Raw genomic sequence first — 20,355 nt, 5'->3', positions numbered from 1 at the left:
AGTGTAGAGATGACCACTTCCTCTTTCCCTTCCTACAATACATCAAAATGACAGTCTAAGAAAAAGATAACAGTCAGTGGTTATCTTGATCATTTCATTATGCCCTCTTTGGTGCATTTGTGAGTGTCTGTGTATATGTGTTTGTGTATGAGAGAGAGAGGGAGAGAGGGAGGGAGGGAGATGGTCTTGAAAATAGTTCAGTCCAACACATAAACTAAGCTGAGAAATCTGAGGAACATTACTTATGGTACCAACATTGCCAATGCGTTCAGTTTGCTGTGGATTACACACTTGGTCTGGATTTGGCTTCTTAGAGATGTAAGGCATGAACAGCTTCAACTGCAAAGCAAGAAAGTATGATTTTATTAAGGGCTTTATTGGCTGTACAAAGCCTAGAGATCTGCTGTCTGCCAGCACCCTGCAGTGGAAAACTCAGGCTGTTGCTGTTCTCGTTTGTGGCTCCTTCTCCTTCCTTTTACCTTGAATAAATGGCTGAAGTCTGAAGGCTTGCAAGGATGCCAGCTGGAATGCATTCCGTTCCTTTTTAACTTGTTAGACATGCAAGACAAGTTTACAGTTTGCTAGTCTGTGATATTTACAGTTCTCCTGAAAGCCTGCCCTGCACTCCCCTTTGGCAGATAATGACAAAGTCTGGACTTTAGAGTTCAAAACTGGTGCCGGTAGAGAGAAACATACTCTCTTTTTCCATATCCTGCCTTAATAAAGAGAGCGAGGTCCACTGCTGAATTTTGTCTGTACAGAAGTGAAGTCCACAAGGCATCCATTTAATTACTGAGGTCATTCTTGCTTAGTTACAGGAGCTTCCACTGAAATATTTCAAAATTTACAGAGTCTCATATTTGTTAGAAGTAAGAAAAGGAACTGACTAATTTACCAAGGCTACAAAGTGAACAGTTGTCATAAAGAGACAAGAATTATAAAAATGCAAAAATCATGGCATAATATAATACCATACCAGGCCAATACAAATTCTTTCTGTGTTTCATAAGACAACAAACTGAAACAGGAAGGAAGGCAATGACGGTGATAAGGAGTCCATAACTTAAAGAAAGACTTAAAGAAGCAAGGTGATGAAAAAGGACTGAAAAGAGATATAATAGTACTTTTCTAGTATCCAAAGGCATGTTACACACACACACACACACACAGAGAGAGAGAGAGAGAGAGAGAGAGAGAGAGAGAGAGAGAGAGAGAGACACCCCACACATACAAATACTAAGACCAACCAGTGTTTGTTGAGTCACATTGTCAGATGTGGAATAATGGTGTTAAATTTCAGGAAGGTAGATTCTAGTTGAATGTTTGGAAGAAGTCTTTAACAATAAGGTTCAACTGAAGAATTACAGTAGTTCAATAGTAAAATTCATTACCAGAGGAAGTGGGGTTTTTTTGTCCCCCATGGAATCTTTTAACAAGGGGACATAATTGAAAAAATTTCGGAGAGGCTTTCCCTTGGAGGTTTGCACTCTCAATTCTCAAAGTGAAGTTGATGGTATAAATTTCCTGCCTCAATTCTACCATAATATGACGTAGTAACTGTGGGGAGCTTATGGTCCTCCTAATGGGATTCCAATGCCTACCAAACAAAGATTATGGTTAGAAATGCTGAAATCGCAGTCCAGTAACTTCTGGAGGCCTACAAGTTCCCACTCTTAATAAACAGAGTTGGGTAGAGAAAAAGTTGGTTGTAATACAGTTACACTGAAACCAATGTAAGATAATATAATTTCATTTATATATTTTTTTAAAAGTGCAAGTAATTTAGTTTGAATTCTACCTACAATTATTAATCACATCTGATTTGAAGAATCATATATTAGAACTTTTAAGGGGTACCTTCCAAAGATGAAGCAGTGCTGAGTCAGAGGTTATTTTGTGTGGATCAACTCTGGCTGAATTTGCCACTCTGTATGTGAGATAAAGACAAAGAAAAGGAAAAAGAAAGCTGTCAAACCCAGAGAGCTAGTAGGATTGTTACATAAAAATTGTCATGACTCAGTCATGATGGAGGAGACCCAGTTACAAGCATTCAATTAGCTTATTTAGTTACATACTTTTTTGGCCCACAGTTCATTTTTTAAATATTTTTTTTTCATCGTCTGCCATGAGAAATACTAAAAAACCCAGGAGATAGCTTTTTTTTTTAGTTGATCCAAATAAAAAGAATCATGCTCCTCCGAACTGGACAACAAATTAATTTCAGAGTACAACTGATGAAAGTTGGCTAGGAAGGCTCATATGTACCCCGTGTGCTTTTGTAGAAAGTATATCATCTAGAGCAGAGGTGTCAAACTCAATTTCATTGAGGGCCGCATCAGTATTGCGGTTGCCCTCAAGGGGCCGGGTGGGTGTGGCCTGGGTGGGCATGGCCTACTGGGTGCGTGTGGCTAGAGTGTGTATGGCCTACTGGGTGGGCGTGGCCAGCTCTACATTGTTCGCATCGAGGGTGCCTATGGGGGCCTGGGCAGGAGTGGGACAGATCTGAGGGTCTCTGGCAGAAGGAGGGTCTCTGGGCCAGGGCCAAGGCAGTGGGGGCTGTTCCCTCACTGTTTCTAGGATGGCTTCGCGGGCCACAAGAAACCACTTCGCGGGCCGCATCTGGCCCCCGGGCCTTGTGTTTGACATTTCTGATCTAGAGTTAAGAGACTTCCACAGGAGTAAATGTACAATGTAATCTTATGCATGTCTAGTGAAAATTATGCCACACTGAGTTCAGTTACATTTAAGGTGTAATTACTCCAGAGAATTCCTAGCCATATCAATCAAAAAACATTTTGCAGCCTATTATTTATTTGGCCACCCAATTTCCAAACAACTCTGGGTAGCTTACAACTAAAAACTAATTTATTAAAAGAAAAAATACAACGGATGAGAAAAACAATAAAAAAACCAAACTAAATTAAACCAAACAAACCAAAATGGAAAAGAAGTCTTCACAAACATGTCTCCAAGGCCTAAGAGGACAACCAAGACTTCAACAATTTCCTGAAAGGCATATGTAATACATTAAGCATATTTAATACGTTAAGAAAAGAGAAAAAAACATGAACTGTTTCTTGAGTGGAAAACATCCTCTAGAACTCCCCCATCCCCAGCTTAACATTGTATATTGTGAGATTAAGGAGTTTTCATAATATCTTCTGACTGCTGCTTGATGTTTGTGGATGTGTCCTCTCAGTTTTCTGCCTGTTGCCCCACATAGCTCAACCACAAGTTCAACTACAGTTTCAGAACAAGTCAGATCCATAATTCCTACAGCAGGGAAACTTAGATGAATCAGCCGTTAACAAATAACAGATAATTGAGATAAATTCCATCTATGAGCCATTCAAGAAAGAAAGAAAGCTAAGATCAAGGAAAGAGATAAACAGACCTAAATATACTCTTCCTCATTGCACCACCTATTAAACAGTACCCAGATAAGCAGGAACCAGCACCAGATAAATATGAACAATCAAAGAAGAAACAATACCCCACCCAAAAAGCAATCCAAGAAATAATACCCCAATCAGAGTTGGTAGGACAAGTTCTCACATATAAACAGCCAGCAAACAGCACTCCTCCATGCACTGGTGATGTTACCTATCTTGGTAAATAAATAAAAAAACATCTGCAGGAAGAGAAGCAAGTTCAGGGAACACCAAGAACCCAACAACACAATCCTCCCTTACAATCTCTATTGGCAACATGACACAACATATTAAGTGAAAATCAGACCACATTGTGGCTTAGTGCAATGCACTAACACACACCCCCTCTCTCCCTCTCCCTCTCCTTCTCTCATTTTATTATCATAATATATGTGAACAGAACAATGCAATATGTGCCTTAGAAGAAAGTAGAATAAAAATATAGTTTTTTCAGACTGACTCATATTTAATTGTTCCAACTTGTTGGGGGCAGGGAAATCATTCAAGTGGGAGGGAATGGTGTTTGTTTGTGCTAGTTTCATATCTTTAGTATGACAAACTTATGCAGCGTAACACAGCTGTGAGCCCTTTGTAATTTGGCTGGATGTTATACATTAATGCACGTTCAGTTTAAATGCATAGGGCACACTTAAAACATTTATGATCCAGACAAATTAGAGACAGGATAAATTTAGAACTTAGTGGTCTCATGTGCACAATCATATCCTTATTGTAACCATAAGGCAGAAATATTTTCCTGTTGCTCTTTCTGAACACTGACACGTAGAGAGAAAGTGCTCAGCCAAGGAGGTTGGTTGGACATCTATTGGAAAAAATATAGCTCAAGCTTTTGAGTGGTCTCTGGACACTAAAACTGTCTGATTAGAGCAGACTTCTGAACCTGATTAATCAAAACAAAGTCCCAAATAATTCAGTTGTCTTTCTACCTAGGATTTGGCCAGGTAGATATAGGCAATGCGGATCATTAATTGAGGCAAATTGCAGAATATCCAGAAAAATCCCATTGCAATTTTGCGATAGGCTTCTTTACCTTGCTTTTCTCTATCTTTTCTCTGGTTGAGGATAATCTAAATAGGGGGAAAGACCCCAAAGAGATATTTTCAAAAAGATATTCAGTAAAGGTTCAGGTGCTCTTTAAAAGCACTTCCCAGTCTTTCCATTTATGCGGACCAGAGCATCACCATCAGAAGCTTTTGAAGATCGTCTAGCTAGAGTTCAATAATAAAGCATTTCTAGCATGCATCATGACAAATGTGTCCCTCTCCCAAATGGAACTGTATTAATTAATCAATGTGTTTTAAAAATAATTATAATATGACTGAAATCTCATGAGGTTACTAAGCCCCTGCTTTTATGTTCCCAGCAGAAATATTAAGAAATTTTGGCTAAGAATATCAAAATCTTGCACAATTTAACATTCTCAAAAGAGTTTGTTCATTAATATGTATATGTCAACTGTCCCATTGGCATATGCAGCAAAAGAAACTCCTGGGACATTATTTTACCAACAGTATAACTTTACTAATAGATACATACAGACACAGAAGAAGCGAAGCTAGCTCTGAGGTTTTTGCGCAAAAAACAGCATAGTTAATTTCCCCTTTTCCCCATCTGGGCCACCCATTGTCCATTGTCCACCAATCCAACACATTCTTTTTATTTTGGGAAAACAGTCTGTGCCTTTGGAAGGTTCCCATCGCACGGCCTTGAAGTATCAGGATCTTCTCAGGCTGCAAATGGATCATATAAATTCCTCACCTCCCTCCCAGCTCCCAATACATTCCAAGCATCCTCCTCCGTTTCTGTTGTCACACTGCGAGTGGAGGTGCGTTACGAGTCAGCCTTGATAGTCTTTAACATTATCTTTTGCACCAAGAAACCACCTACCATATCTTTGAACCACCAGTGATCTCTGAACCAAACATCAGGAACCTTTCTCAGCCATTCCTGAGTCTGTCAATTCCCAACAATGGAAAACACCAGGCTACTGTATTGATCTTAGATCAAATAGTCCTTACATTGCACAAAGCCCAGATGTATATAGATTGCCTTAGCTTGAATGCATATCATGGAAGTCAAAGACTGTTCATGGGAATCTATGTGAATTTGACTGCCAGTACAGAGTCTTTTTGTACATTGAATCATTTCAAGTTTTAAGTTCAAATCGGTGCAAGTTTGGTCAACTCATAGCTGGTAAGCATTTGCTCCCAAGTTGGAGTCTCCAGGCTTTGAGACCATGTCCTTAAAATTCAGCAGTAAAATTATTGACTTTCAGCAGCACGGTTTTTACTTACTATTAGCTAATAAAAAGGTAAATATTGATACATTAAACCCGCTTGAGATGCAGCACACCATCTGATCTTTTAGTTCAAACTCTCTTTCCCAATGCCTGGCGATGGCATTGCAAAACCACTCATGCACCAGAGGCTTTCAAATGAACATTATCTATGCTTCCCTAAGCCTGTCCTTGCCTTAATCTATTGTGAAAAATAGTCCACAATGTAAATCTATAGTATTTCCATTAAATGTTTAAAGAATTCATTTTCCTTCTAGGTACTAGAGAAAATGGCATGAAAATAGTTTTAAAGACAGAGGAAACTTTCCAGTTGCTCTGTACAAATCCCTTTTGAAGGAATTATCTTGATAAAGCAAACAATGACATTTATGTAGAAAGAAATTTTCTCTCGAGAAAATTCTGTGATGTTTCTTTATTGCATAAGTCTTCTGGAAAGAAAGCAAGGTTTGTTTTCTCTGGTTCTAAACTTGCACTGATTCATGCTCCTCTGTGCTCCACCCTTAATTCCTAGAAAGAATTCCAAAGGGGGAGCTTAGAGTTCCAGACAGCAATCCCCAAGCCCTATAAAATATAGGAAATGAAGTCATGAGCATTGAGATGCAGCTGCAAGAAAGGTCAATGCAGTTTTAGGCTACATTGGTAGAACAGTACTGTCCAGGTCTCAAGAAGTAACATTAATCGGATACTGGGCTTTCATCCATCTTATCTGCAGCCCTATTTTGGGGCAATGTGCTTTCCATAGAGAATATAGAAAATGTATAGCCAATGTTTGCTGTCCATAAAGAGAATGGTTTAAATGAACTAATTCTGATAGTCTGGAGAAAGAAATGACTACATAGGAATCAAGATAATTGGACTTACAAGGAATAACAAGGACTCTTCTAATATAGAAAATATGTAAATCCCCTTCTCTGTTGTCCCATAATATAAGACTTTTGGGGTTACATTATCGGAACTGGGTTAAACATTAGAACTTTCATAAGAGCAGTTTAAGAAGGAACTACTGAGCTGCAGTGTGGGTGGCCTCTTCCTTAGTCCAGGTGTTCAGAAAGAAGCCTGACAGCATCTGGTGAAAATGCGGTAGCTCTAGAATTTTCTGCATCAAATGAAGGAGTGCCAGTGAAGCTCTTCTGCAGGACGGTGATTCTTCTAACCCTTTTCACACATTCCCCAGACTTGGAGTGCAGCGCATTTCCACATGGTATGCTCTCCCCATGACCTATCTTGCCTTCACTTTCTGTTTGTGTCTGTGTACAGTAATAAGTCCTTCATACTTCAATGGCCCAGGACAGTCGAGTGTGACTTGCTCAGTTCCAGGCGGCATTTTCTCAATTGCTATTTCAGTGAAGTTCTTTGAAAGACAAGAAGGTCAATGTTACTAACTCCTGGAGAGGCAGGAAATTAAACTTCCTCTTCACATCTGAATTAACCCACACTTCCTGTTGGAAACTAGAAGTGGTTATTCATGTTTCTTCATAGGAAGTTAGGCTGTTTCAAGGGCAAGTCTTAAGCTGAAGTGGCTCCTATCTTGCTACCTGGCAAGCTGATTCACTTTACTCCCTCCCTTCCCAACCTTTTTTTTTCCTTTCTCATCCTGGTGATTTAACAGAACAAGGTGACTCTTGCTCAAACAGCAAACAACCATTTCTAATCTACCTCTTTATCTTTAAAATATTAATCTCCAAGGAAAAACACAATGACAGCTCTGAACAGAGGATCTGGAGTGATAGGGAAGGGCTTTTTCAAAGTTATCAGTGCTTTCTTCAATATAACTACAAAATCTGAAGTTTATTTACCTAGCATTGTTTATATCAAAACCTGTTTAGTTCGTTTCCACTTCTGTTTCTCACCTACAAAGAAACTTGCAAGTTTTGGCTGTGGTTTGAGATGTTTTCAAAAACAGGGCATCAAGCATGAGGGTGCGGGTGTTTAAAATAGAAAAAGAAGAGATGGCAGAGGGACATGAAAGATGTTTTCTAAGATACTCTCCAATGAATAGGACTGCAACATTAGGAAAATGGCCCCCAAAGAAAAAGAGTAACTTCCAGTTCAGTTTAGACAAAAACTGTACTTGAACTGTTTCTGTATTAAGATATTGGCAGTTCTGTAAAACTTTGTTTCCATATCTCCCCTACACACCCCCAAAACGAAGAAAGATCCACCAAAAAACCATGCATGCTTACCACTGGGTAGAGAAAATGGAAAAAGGGGAGCAGAGAGGGGAGATGAAATGGAAAAATTTGGAAAGCAGCCATTCTAATGTCTGGTTCCTAGAGAGAACTAAAACACACTGGGAACATTGATTGGGGAAGGGCCTTCTTTTCCTAGGACGTTAATCTGCAAGCAGGGGGGGGCATTGCTGTGGTTCAGATACTGTATGGCTGCTTTGCCTTCGTGGCAGTCCCTCAAATCAAATGCTGGAGGCCACCTTAGTTCCAGGTTCTTAAAAGGAGCATATTCCCCTTTGACACACTTTAATCACCTTGGTGTTTACCCAGTCAGAGTGCATAAAGCAGGGCAAAGAGCAGATTGTTTCCATTCCATCCAAAGAAGGTTTAATAGCCGGATAAAGTGATCAGTCTGAAATGTCCCCAAACAATTAATTTGCTATAAAAGGATTAGGAAATATCCCAAAGAATGACTCCATAAATGCATTTACTGTAACAGTGGAAAAGTACTCTTCTCTTTCCCCCCACCTATGTTTCAGTCACCCCGTTGACAGAAACAAAAGTTTTGAAAAAAGCTTATTAAGAGGTAAGCCATGTCTTGAGAAAAGAGAAACCGTATCATTCTTATCTGTATTATTATTCTGGAGAACAGGATGCTAGGAGAAGAATAGATCTTCCTTCTGCTTTCTTCAGTTCCTTATACAGCAAGGTGGTCTAGCAAACATTAGCCTACCGAATGCCTAGAAACTCACCTCTTTGCCATTCCTCATTTAACATGGATAAATGCACCTGGATAGAAGAAGCATAATTTAGTCTTGCTGCCAAATCAATGCATGAATCATTCCTTTTGCTGCGGCTCCTAAGATTTTCATATTCTGAAGGGCAAAATCTCTAAAGATATGATGAAGCAAAAATATATTGAGCTATTTTTACATAAGATGTACAGTAGATAGTTCCAGTGTAGATTGCTCTCCTGGTTTGTGAAAAAGAAATGTTATTAAGGACTGTATCGTTGAGTACCTTTAAATTCCTTTGAGAGAGCGCTCAGAGAGCTAGTATGATGTTCTTTATTGCACTTTGCACTTTATTTTATTTATTTGAATCTCAAGGGCCATCCACTGGGTCAGAACAATAATTTGGGGTTTCAACTAGAGCTGGGGTTGCACAAGTATAAATAAAAATGAGATACAGACAGCTATAAGGAAATAAGTAATATTTATTCCTAAAAGTACAACAATTTACTTTTAGGGGCAGGCTGCAGAAAAATGGGGTACAGCAGCAGATTTTGAAAGAGGGAGCTTGAAATGTCTATGTCCTGATTCTAGGGTGACACTTGAGGTGTGTATTTATTCTTGTGAACATGCAGTTCCTCTGGGAGACCTCATTTAATTAACTGTGTTTGCAGACTTTATTCCTTGATATGTGAATTAGGTCTGGGTAACTCATTTGAGGAAGTTTGCTAATTTTAGTTGATTAACTTAGTTTCAGCTTGTCTGTTAATTATCTAGTGGAGACACTGATTCTCAGACCGTTTTGGAGTCTGTTAATATTTTAAGGAGAAGGTGAAAATAGTATAAACAGTAAAATATATTTGAATATAAAACTTCTTACAACTGTAAAGTAATGAAGGGCAAAGCAATTTGTAGAGCCTCCTCCCTCCTTCCCTTACCCTTCCAACAATTTTGGGGAGAAGATAAGGCTGAATGATTCTGTTTACGTTGCCTTGTAGTTTTATTATTTTCATTTCAATGTTCTCTCTCTCTCTCTTACTTGAAAATATAAGCCAACTCGGGTGTTTGAATAAAAGGAATAGAACTTGAATAGAAAGGGTTGCTTCTATTTTAAAGAAGGAAATGTACAAGGAAATAAATAAGAGTAGGCTACAAGGCTAAAAGGGGATTTGACTCATCCTGGAGTGAGTTTTCTCTCCCCATGCATCTACCCTTTGTCTCCTACAGAAGAAGAATGACTTGTCTGGAGATTTTTCAAGAGAAGAATTTTTAGACAATTTCAAAGGGTAGTGGGCCCATCTTTATTCCCCCATTCTTTTTTACCCCTTTAATCAACCAAGTTCTTTTTGGAACATAGTTTGGGCGTGGCCCAATACTATGAAACAGTATTATATCTAGAGACACTATTAGCAAAAGATGATTAAGAAATTAGTGAAGAGATTAATGTAACTCACATATTCTCAGGGTGAAAGAAATTGCAGTGAGATTGATAAAAGAAGTATTAATAACTACAGTAGTACTGAAAGTCAAAGCAGTGCACTCTAGTCTGGCTTTAGAGTCTTGTAGGCATGCATGCTGATATGACAGGAGTCGTACTCTAGGACTAGGTTTTATGTAAGGCAAATTGGGGAATACCATAGTACAGAATTCTATAATCTTGGCAATTTCTGGATGTGGAGACTTCAGTTCCCAGAATTTTCAGCAATAGGTCTGCTGGCTGGAGAGTTCTAGGAGTTAATCCATATATTGCAAGAGTACCCAGGCTGTGAAATACTCTTCATGTAATTCGGTATAAGGCCTGTGTCCTGTTTATCATTCTGTTTGGCATGGATTTATATTGTGCACCTCACGTTGTACTTCAAGTTGTGCACACACAACTTATTGTTTTAATTTTTGCATGGTCATAGTCAGAGACTCATTTTCCAAAAGTATCTGCTAACTGAGGTTCCTACATGTGGATGTGAGCAGATGTAACATTTCTACCACCAATTTTGTGAACAGCACATTGCAGAGAATTGACAAATATGTACTTGTAGCTCTGTCTTATAAAAGGAACCTTTTCTCAAGTTAAGCTTCCCCAATCCCCTGTTATGTCTGAAGAATGTTTACTCATTTATTGTACAGTATAATATCTACTGTATATTTGTATGAAAACATCTACAGAATCATTCCAAAGACGCTTTTTCATGAGGCAACTGAACTTTCTTGTTTTCTTTGAAGACATTTCACTTCTCATCCAAGAAGCTTCTTCAGCTCTGACTGGGTGGTGGGGAAAGGAAAGATTTATACACCCTTTCCTTTCCCCACCATCCAGTCAGAGCTGAAAAAGCTTCTTGGATGAGAAGTGAAAAACAAGAAAGTCCAGTTACCTCGTGAGAAAGCATCTTTGGGTTAATTATGACCTGGATGACTGAGAATCTCCATAGACATCTACAGAATCAGCTGTGGAGTAAAAAAAAATCCAAACTCTATAAAATTTATTTATTTATATTATTTACATGATAATATTGCTGAATTTGATTTATATTTCTCTTCCCCCCCCACAGACTCTGGGCAGCATATAAATTTGAAACAGCAACAATCCCACCACTTAAATAACAATATCCAAAGTTAAAATGATGATCCCAATTTATAAAAACAACTTTAATAAACAGAACGTGTAACCCACTACTGTAAATCAAATGCCTAGGGCAGGGGTAGGCAACCTCGGCTCTTTTATGACTTATGGACTTCAACTCCCAGAATTCCTTACCTCGGCTCTTTTATGACTCATGGACTTCAACTCCCAGAATTCCTGAGTCAGCTATGCTCAGGACTCAGGAATTCTGGGAGTTGAAGTCCATGAGTCATAAAAGAGCCGAGGTTGCCTACCCCTGGCCTAGGGGAACAGGAAGGTCTTCAATGTCTTACAAAAACCTATCTGGATTTACAAACGGACATTGCTCTACAGGGCAGATGCTGCCACAACTCCTGAGTCCAGCAAGATGCCTGTCTCTGATGGAAGGTTTCCAGAGATATCTTCTCTGCTAAAACTTATGAGGAAGGCAGAAATAATGGGAGAGAGGCAGTTCCTGAAATAAGCTGGCTCCATATCATGTAGGGCTTTATAGACAGTAACCAGCATCTTGAATTGCATCCAGAAGCCCATTGAAAGCAGAGCAGTGATGTAATGTGGATGCAACAAAATGCCAAAAGCTGCCTGCACCACTATATTCTGGACCGATAGCTTCCAAATGATTTTGGAGGGCAGCTCGATATAGAGTCCATCGCAGTAATCCAGATAGGAAGCCACTGGGGTATGAATCACCATGAGCAAAGGAAAGGCTTAAGACACTGAAGCATTGACTGTGGGAGGTCAGACCCGTGAGCTATGATTGTGGCACTAAATTAGTCCATTCTGCCTTGTTATGATGCACTCATTGCTACAGTAAGCCTTAATACAGATTTCTAGACTACTTTTCTCCCACAGCTGGTAAGTTATTATTTGGCATCAGAAGTTGGTTTTCCTACTGGGTCATAATCAACCTTCAGAAATTGTCATGCGATATCAGAAATGTAACACAGCTTGTCTTAATATGGACATTACTAATATCATTATTACAGCAAAGATGATATTTATCATTACAGTAGCTGAAAAAGACATCTGATCTGGCCTGTATAATAGTTCCAAATACTGAGCACCCATCAAATACCCTTTTTGTAATAGTTTTGCAACCTAGTATTAGCAACAGTTAAGGTGATTTTTTTCCTCTGTTGATTCATTTTCAGAATCACATTTCTCTGTCAACTTTCTGGTAATGGCAGTTTCTTATAATCCTGTTTCCCGTAAAAGAAGATGATATAGAAAGATTTGTGATGACCCAGGTGTTATGTACTGGGCTCTTGTGAAACATCACGTGGGTTGCTGGAGCAGCTAACGGCTCTCCAGCAACCCAGACTTAAAGTCTCCTGTGTAGCAATTGGCTATCTCCAGGCGGCAATGGTTGATTCAAAACCTATTGGCTGCTGCCTAGGGGCTAGACTATATATTGTGGCTAGTTGCAGACATTTCCCCAGTACAGTTCCAGCACGAAATAAACAATGAGTTATCCTGTATTCAGCTTTGCGTCTTCATTCCTGCACCAAAGAACCCGCTATTTAACACCAGCCATAGATAAATATAGAGTATTTCTTTCCCTCTCCCTCCCCTATTTTAGCTGTCAGACAATGATGGGTTATTTAGACATCATGGATGAAAGAATTCAGCTGCCCCAATCCTTGACAAAAGTTAGCGTCTTGTTTGCACTTGTTCAGTAGTTCACCTTTAGTTCAACAAGCATAATTATGGGGATGGGAAAGCATATCAGCATAAAATTGTGTCACTAAAGGCGTGAGGGATTTTTCTTGGGAGATCAGTTTAATTTCATAGCAACTGACTTCTACATCTCTTGTAGATCCTGTATTCCTTGAAAACTCTTCCTCTTCTATAGCATTATGATTAAAGTCTGTCGTTCTGATCATACGACTTCCTTGCAGTTTAAAAACTTATGAATTATTTTTCTGGCATTACTACTCATGAAATCATATCTCTCAAAGTAGCTCTGGGCCACAGATGCCCACTACAAGCCCTGCTGAAATCAATGGCAAATAGCAAATAACAGTGCTGTGGTTTTTCACCATTGGGTGTTGCTAGGGAAAAAATAAAACAAGAACTAGGTGTCCTAAGTAGACCAATTCAAATATTTTATACTGCATGGAGCAATTTGGATTGATTTAGACTATGAAAAGATTTATCAACTCAAATGGAATACTATACATTTGATAAATTTGGCCCTATTTGACCCAGCTTGGACAATTTTCTCCTTATATATTCCTGCTTTTTAATGATCCAGTCAAATCCAGTTAAAAGATTTTGGCCAACTGAATGAAATTGGATTGATTTTCTAAATTACACTGAATGTTGCAATTAATTTCATGAATCAATTTGATTAGTTTACTGTAATTCCAATTTTTGCCTGTCCCCCACTTTGATCAAAATCCAGGGCTGATCAAGAACATTTTCCCCAAGTTACTTTTAAATTATAAACCCTAATTATATTATCATTCTTATTACATTATTATAATGTTATGAAGTAGTCTGGGGACTGGCTTTGAAATTTCTGCTCCACCCCCAATTAAATTGCTGCCTGGCTCAGTGGGTTAGGACGCTGAGCTTGTCGATCAGAAGGTCGGCAGTTTGGCGGGTCGAATCCCGAGTGCCGCGTAACAGAGTGAGCGCCTGTTACTCGTCCCAGCTTCTGCCAACCTAGCAGTTTGAAAGCACGTGAAAATGCAAGTAGAAAAATAGGGACCACTACGGTGGGAAGGTAACAGCGTTCCGTGCGCCTTTGGCATCTAGTCATGCCGGCCACATGACCACGGAGATGTCCTCGGACAAGCGCTGGCTCTTTGGCTTTGAAATGGAGATGAGCACCGGCCCCTAGAGTTGGAAACGACTAGCACGCATGTGCGGGGGAACCTTTACCTTTACCTTTATAGTAAGAAAATGGTTCTTGTGTCCATATTAAGAAAATGCCAAGAAATTCTTTGAGGAAGAGTATGATCGTTGCCTGTCCCTGTCAGCAAAATCTGTCTGGAGAGCAACAGGGCTGCAAACTCAGTATTGTAAATCACTTAACATTTTGCTACCCCTTGGCCCATTTAACTAGTTGTCAATCACTGACAGAGTGGGACCCACTCTGGTTTAGCAGTTTGTTAGTGCTTCTTCACTCGTTCTTACTTTTGTTGTTGATACACATTGGTCTGAATATGATCCAGCAGTTTGTCCCTCTACAATATTGAGTTTAAGTATTGAATGGATTTTCCCCCCAGAATGCTATACATGGTGCAATATCTTTGATTAAAAGAACATCTCGATCTTTTGTTATTTATAGAGAAATTGTTCAGCGCATACATAGGATCCAAACACTGCCACCTTCCAAAACAGTCTTGCTGTCACTAGCTTTTTGTCTTAATCTGCATTTGTCTGTTATTTTTACACAGAGTTTCCAGTAATACAGTATTTTATCTTGCTCAATAACACCCACTTATTGGGTATTGCTCAATAATAATACCCACTTAGCATAAAAAATGAAACATTTTCACTGACCCCCACAGCAGTTCTTAACAGAAGCTGTTGATCGATTTTAAAGGCAAAACCTGTCTTGGTATTTTGCCAGGTTGGAATTGCTAACTTTTCAGCAGCTACTTATGGACAGTGTTCATGTCCTGATAATCCAAGATATATCTATTCTCTAGTTATCATGTTATGAATTTATAGGATTTCTCACCTTCTTTCATGTGCATTTCATTTCTTTTTTTCCCCTGCAGGCATGTTTTACTATGAACATTCTAGCATATGTCTCCAGGGTTGTTGTTTTTTTTTAAAGCAACAAAGCATTTCCAAACAGATAGGTACTCTCTGCTCCCTGGTAAAAATAATCCAATCATCTAACACATCAGATGGCAAGTACTAAAACAGTGCTGTGAGTTGCCTGCACTGTAAGTACCATGGAAACCTCCACTAGATTAGAATTGCTAAAACTGATCGGCAATGTTTGAATGCACGGCTTCAAATGATATGAGTTTGTGAAATGAATGCCAAAACTAGTATTATTCATGGATTGGTATTTGTGAAAATAAACTTTATCACAAGAATAATTAGATGTAGTGATGATCATCAGCTTGGATGAGGACAAAAATTTGTCAATAGCTTCTAACCATGAATATATACTTATTGAAGGCAATATTCTGTAAGTATCCATTGTCGAGGACACGAGTAAGAAGATGTTTTTGTAAATCTGTCTTGTTGAAGTCAGAACTAAAGAAGCTTCTTGGATGAGAAGTGAAATGTCTTCAAGGAAAAAACAAAGAAATCCCATTGCTCTTGAAAAAGCACTTTTGGGACATTTCTTGTTGAAGGCTTCTTGTAGATATCTAGCTGATCATTATGGAAATGGAATACCTATTTCTGATTTCCAGTATCAGAGTTAGTCGTCTGAATTGCTGGAGAACAAGATCCAGCTGAGTAATTGTTTTCATCTAAACTCTGTAGCTTTCTATTTGTAGGAACAGCATCAAGTGATCTTTTGATCTGATCCAATATGACTCTTCATATGTTCATAAACTGAAAGCTGAGTGATGTCAAGGTGAAGGAAAACTCCCCATTTCCTGTTGTCTCTTTTTCTGGGCAGAATGCAGGACAGCTTAGCAGTGTTACAGATGCAGATTTTCTTTGCATGGATATATGTTAACAAGATAGAATCTTTCACCGTACTGTTGTCAGATTTAATGGAATTTCAGACTCTGGACAAAAAAAATATATCTGTACTCTATAGTTACCATAAAGCCTTTCCCTAGCCATATCACACAGATTGCTCCTTCTTCATATCGCATCCACACATCACATTGATATGCCCAACCTTTCCCTTTAGGGCTCTTCAAAGGAAGAAAATAATGGCCCTGTTTAGCTGGAGGGGAAAATATAAATCAGAACCATGCTCCATGCTGAAAATTTTAGACTGGAGCCTTCTCAGCTGTTGGCTGTCCAGCTTTTATTTGATGATTTCAAGTAAGAAGCTTCTTCCCTCCCATATAGTAGGAAGAATTTTTTTTAAAAAAATGTATTTTAAAACAAACCCATTCACTCTGTGAGTCAGGCAAGGGTTGCACTGTGTTGTTCATTAATTTTGTGGTCTAGGTCACAACTGAGAATTTGCAAATTTTATACACAAAGTGTTTAAGCATTACAAGCATATAATTAACAGCCTGGAAAGGTTTTTAAGAGTTCAAGCAAAGAACAGTGAAATGCAGTACTAAAAAGGTGAGCCTTAGAAGGAGTTTTCACAAACTTTCCATCACTTTCATGTCCCATAGTTGCTGACTTTCTGAATTGTAACATACAGTCTAACCCCCTCCCCTGATGCATTTAACAGTGGAAACCTAGGTAATAATCCCTCAACCCAACATTGCATTGTTTCCAGAACTTGAAAAAAAATGAGGGTGAAGATTTGTTCTCTGAGCTTGTGGAAAAAAAATGTTGGGTCAGGTCAGGTCAATAGTTAAAAACATGGTCAATCTTCTCCAGAAAGCACTTTCTAAGAAATAAATATATAAGAAAACAGAATCTGCTTCTGGAGTCCAATCACTATGAGTAATTTCCACTGAAATGAGAAATTTCTAGCAAAAGAAGGCACAAGGTGGAGGATAAGGATCTGGGCTGTGTCATTTTCATTAATTAAAAGATATTAAATTAGAATTCCAGGGAGGAGGTGGCATATACTGTAAATATTTGTAAATAAATAAAATGTAAACCAGGATCTGTACTCTAAAGAATATAACTGTGCAGCATTCTTAGAACACATTGCTGCATTACTGTTCTCCAATAAATTCTCCCCCCAAAAGAAAATTCCAAAAAACCCCAAACAAAATCTTCCCTCATGTTTGAAGAGTGTCCTGCAACAGAGTGATCATTTTATTATTCAGTTCTTCTGCAAAGGTGACTTTCATAGTAGCAGTACAGAATCTATGCAGTAAGAAGCAGGGTGACCAGCTCTGATGAACTAAAATGAGCATCAAAAGGAGGTGGGTGTTTTGCATTTCATATGGCTATCCTTTTGTATTAAGATGTGGGTCACAAGCAACTACTTTCTCAATAGAACACTTTTTCCAAGCAGGAAGAGCTTAAGTTGAAGATTGAACTGGTGATAGGCATAAATTTCATGATAGTTAAATTTTAAAGATGTCCATCACCAATTTGGCATTTCCTTGATGCACCAAGTTCAGACTCTTGAGTGCTGCAGTATTTGATGTTTACCAGTATTACCTGGTGGAAGGAGGCTTTTGTTTTGACAGAAGCAGTTACCTAAATGTAGAGCAAATTTGGGGAACGTCCTGATCAAATGACCAGATACTTTGGTCTAAAGGAGTTTTCAGCTGCTTAGATATTGATCAATCTTGTGGGTCTTGGTATAAAGATGCATGTTGAACTAGTGTCCAATTTCATCTTCTCAACTGAAGGCATTCGCTGAGGCTTCTGCAATTGTACAGATGAAAAAGGATTATGGCTGTAAAAAATTTGACAAGTGCAATGCCTGTGCACTGTTATCATTCTCCAGTGCTATGGAAACTGTCTCAATTTAATAATTGCTTCATCTCTCACACCTTGTTGAGGCACAAGGTGCATTTGAAATGAGTGCTTGTAAAAGGAATCTAATCAATGCTCGTCAGAATCCTTGAAGCATATTTCTCCCTACCCAAATCCCTTGTTTGTTTGTTTTTTTTAAATGGGGGAGGGATATGTTTCATCTCTTGAAAGAATCATAGGGGAAATATCCTCATTCTATTCCAGCTAATATTTCATGTCATAGACAGAGTGTACAAACACCAGAAAGACAGCTGACCCCCCAAAATCAATATGCATTACAAAACTCAACTGGAGGCACTTCCAGACTGGAAAGGGACTGTACTAAGCCATCTACCCATCTAATGATACTGTGACTAAACAGCATAACAATGACAGCTTGGTTACATTTCCACAGTTGGATAGGTGTTGTGTATTTTCAGTAGTGGAGAGCCTATTTTTCTGCTCTTGCAAAGGAGTCAAAATGCAATGCTCCTGATATGTCAATGGCCCCAGCTGTATAAAAAATGGTGAAATGGAACATGTCACAGAAGTGATTTCTATTGAGAGGTGGGAGTATGTTTAAGCATGAATCTGGGGTGGAGGCAGAGTCAAACTGGGGCCCTGGCTGTGTGCAAGGACTATTTCTTAATTATATTAGTGATCATGGTGCATGATTTATTCTTAGCTACTATGTAGAGTATATTAATGTTTGTACTATTGTCATTGTTTTTATTCTATTTTTGATTTTGTTTGTCACTCAGAGTCATTTGTTGAGATAGGCAGCCATATGGAAGGAAGGAAGGAAGGAAGGAAGGAAGGAAGGAAGGAAGGAAGGAAGGAAGGAAATTCCCCCATATGTAAATTGATGTTAATGATTGTATCAGATTAGAGCAGTACCAGCAGATTAGAGCAGTACCACAAGAGCACATTAGCACTGGCAGGGTTGGGAGTCAACATGTACCAATATGATTGTGTATTTTTGTATAATCAAAAATCCTAAATGGTTCATTTAACACATGCCTATGTAATAGCTGAGCATTTTCTCCATGACTGACAGCAGCTTTCACACATCAGCTCTTCCTGCTGTCTTAGAAATGCCAGGGATTGAATTTGATGCCTTCTTCATGGAAAGCAGATGCTTTATTCCTGAGCCATAGCTACCTTCAGGTAAAAGGCATTTCAGATTGATGTTGACCTCACTCTGAAAGAAAGTCAGGTCTGTTCACCTATTGGCAACAGCTTTACTATTTGGAAATGGACAGGAGTACAGTGTTTCTGGAATAAGACTGAAAAGAGTTTTGGTTGCTATTCAGAGGTATGGTAGAAGTTGCATTCCCAAAATATGAGAGTCAAGCTAAAGAAATAGATCGGGGCAGCATAAGAGCTCATGTTGATTTCCTTTCATCCAAATGTACATTTCATTAAAGTTGTATTAGCTTAATTAAGTAATATATAAGCATATTTTTGTTTCCAGTCAATGTTGTCCAGTTCTCTGCCTGGACAAGTCTTTGCAAGATTGGCAGGATTTTTCAGAATCCTCCTTCCTAGGGCTGAGAGTAAGTGACTGGTCCAAGATCCCTCAGCTTGCTTCATGCTCAAGGCCTTCAGGTTTCTCACTTGAGGCCTCAACCACTACATCAAAATGGCTGTCATATAAACACAATTACTCCTTGCTTATTTTTTTTTCTGTCACACAAGTACAACTTAGTGGCAAATTTGAAAAATGTTCTGGTGAAACTTTGGGGAGAGTGCAGATATGGCCCTGGAGCAGTGGTGGGATTCAGCTGGTTTGCACCACTTCGGCAGAACCGGTAGCTAATTTTTTTGTTGCCCAGGCCCAGAATGGACTTCTGGAAGTGGCATCCACACAGAGCACCAGTTGTTCACATATTTGAATCCCACCACTGCCCTGGAGCCTCAGATTCTATATTTCTGAACTAAAACAATGGATAATATGGGTTCTCTCTCCTCACAAGGAAAGTCTTACAACCTTTCCTGTCTATGTGGGTTGAAAGAAAGGATTTGTATTCCTCCAAAGCAGACCATTTCATTCCAAATATAATTTTCTTTCTTTTCTAGCAATGTCAGAAGGCAACAAACTCCACTTTCTGTTTTCTCCACATACAATCAGTATTCTGAGATCATGGCCAGGTGTAAGTGAGAGTCTTGGAACATACAGAGTGATATTAACAAATGGTTATCTGTGTTAAATAGCGGGTTCTTTGGCGCAGGAATGAAGACGAGGTAGCTGAGTACAGGGAAACTCATATTTTATTTCGTGCAGAATCTGTACTGAGCAAATGGCTACAACTAGCCACAATATATAGTCTAGCCCCTAGGTGGCAGCCAATAGGTTTGAAGCAACCATTGCCGCCTAGGGATAGCCAATTGTAGCACTGGAGACTTGTAGTCTGGATTGCTGGAGAGCCATTAGCTGCTCCAGCAACCCACGTGGTATTACTATGAGCCCAATACATAACACCCCTCCCCTCTTAGATCAGACAATATTGACACAAGTTAGTCTCAATGCAATTATCAAGACTCATTATCAAAACACACTAAAATA

General features: G+C 38.9%; 1 long non-coding RNA gene across 1 annotated transcript; it reads right to left on the bottom strand.

The window, feature by feature from the left end:
• Nucleotides 1-278: 278 nt before the first annotated feature.
• LOC310634879 lies at nucleotides 279-3,673 on the bottom strand. Its single transcript, XR_014491300.1, has 3 exons — nucleotides 3,525-3,673; nucleotides 1,858-1,927; nucleotides 279-339 (listed from the first exon to the last, which is right to left on the bottom strand). It is a non-coding gene; the product is annotated as an uncharacterized lncRNA (long non-coding RNA).
• Nucleotides 3,674-20,355: the final 16,682 nt, after the last annotated feature.

Source organism: Vipera ursinii (genome assembly GCF_947247035.1).
Source record: "Vipera ursinii genome assembly, chromosome: 2".
Taxonomy (NCBI): Eukaryota; Metazoa; Chordata; class Lepidosauria; order Squamata; family Viperidae; genus Vipera; species Vipera ursinii.
Note: the sequence above shows the minus strand (reverse complement) of the source record. Positions and strands in the feature narration are given on the sequence as shown.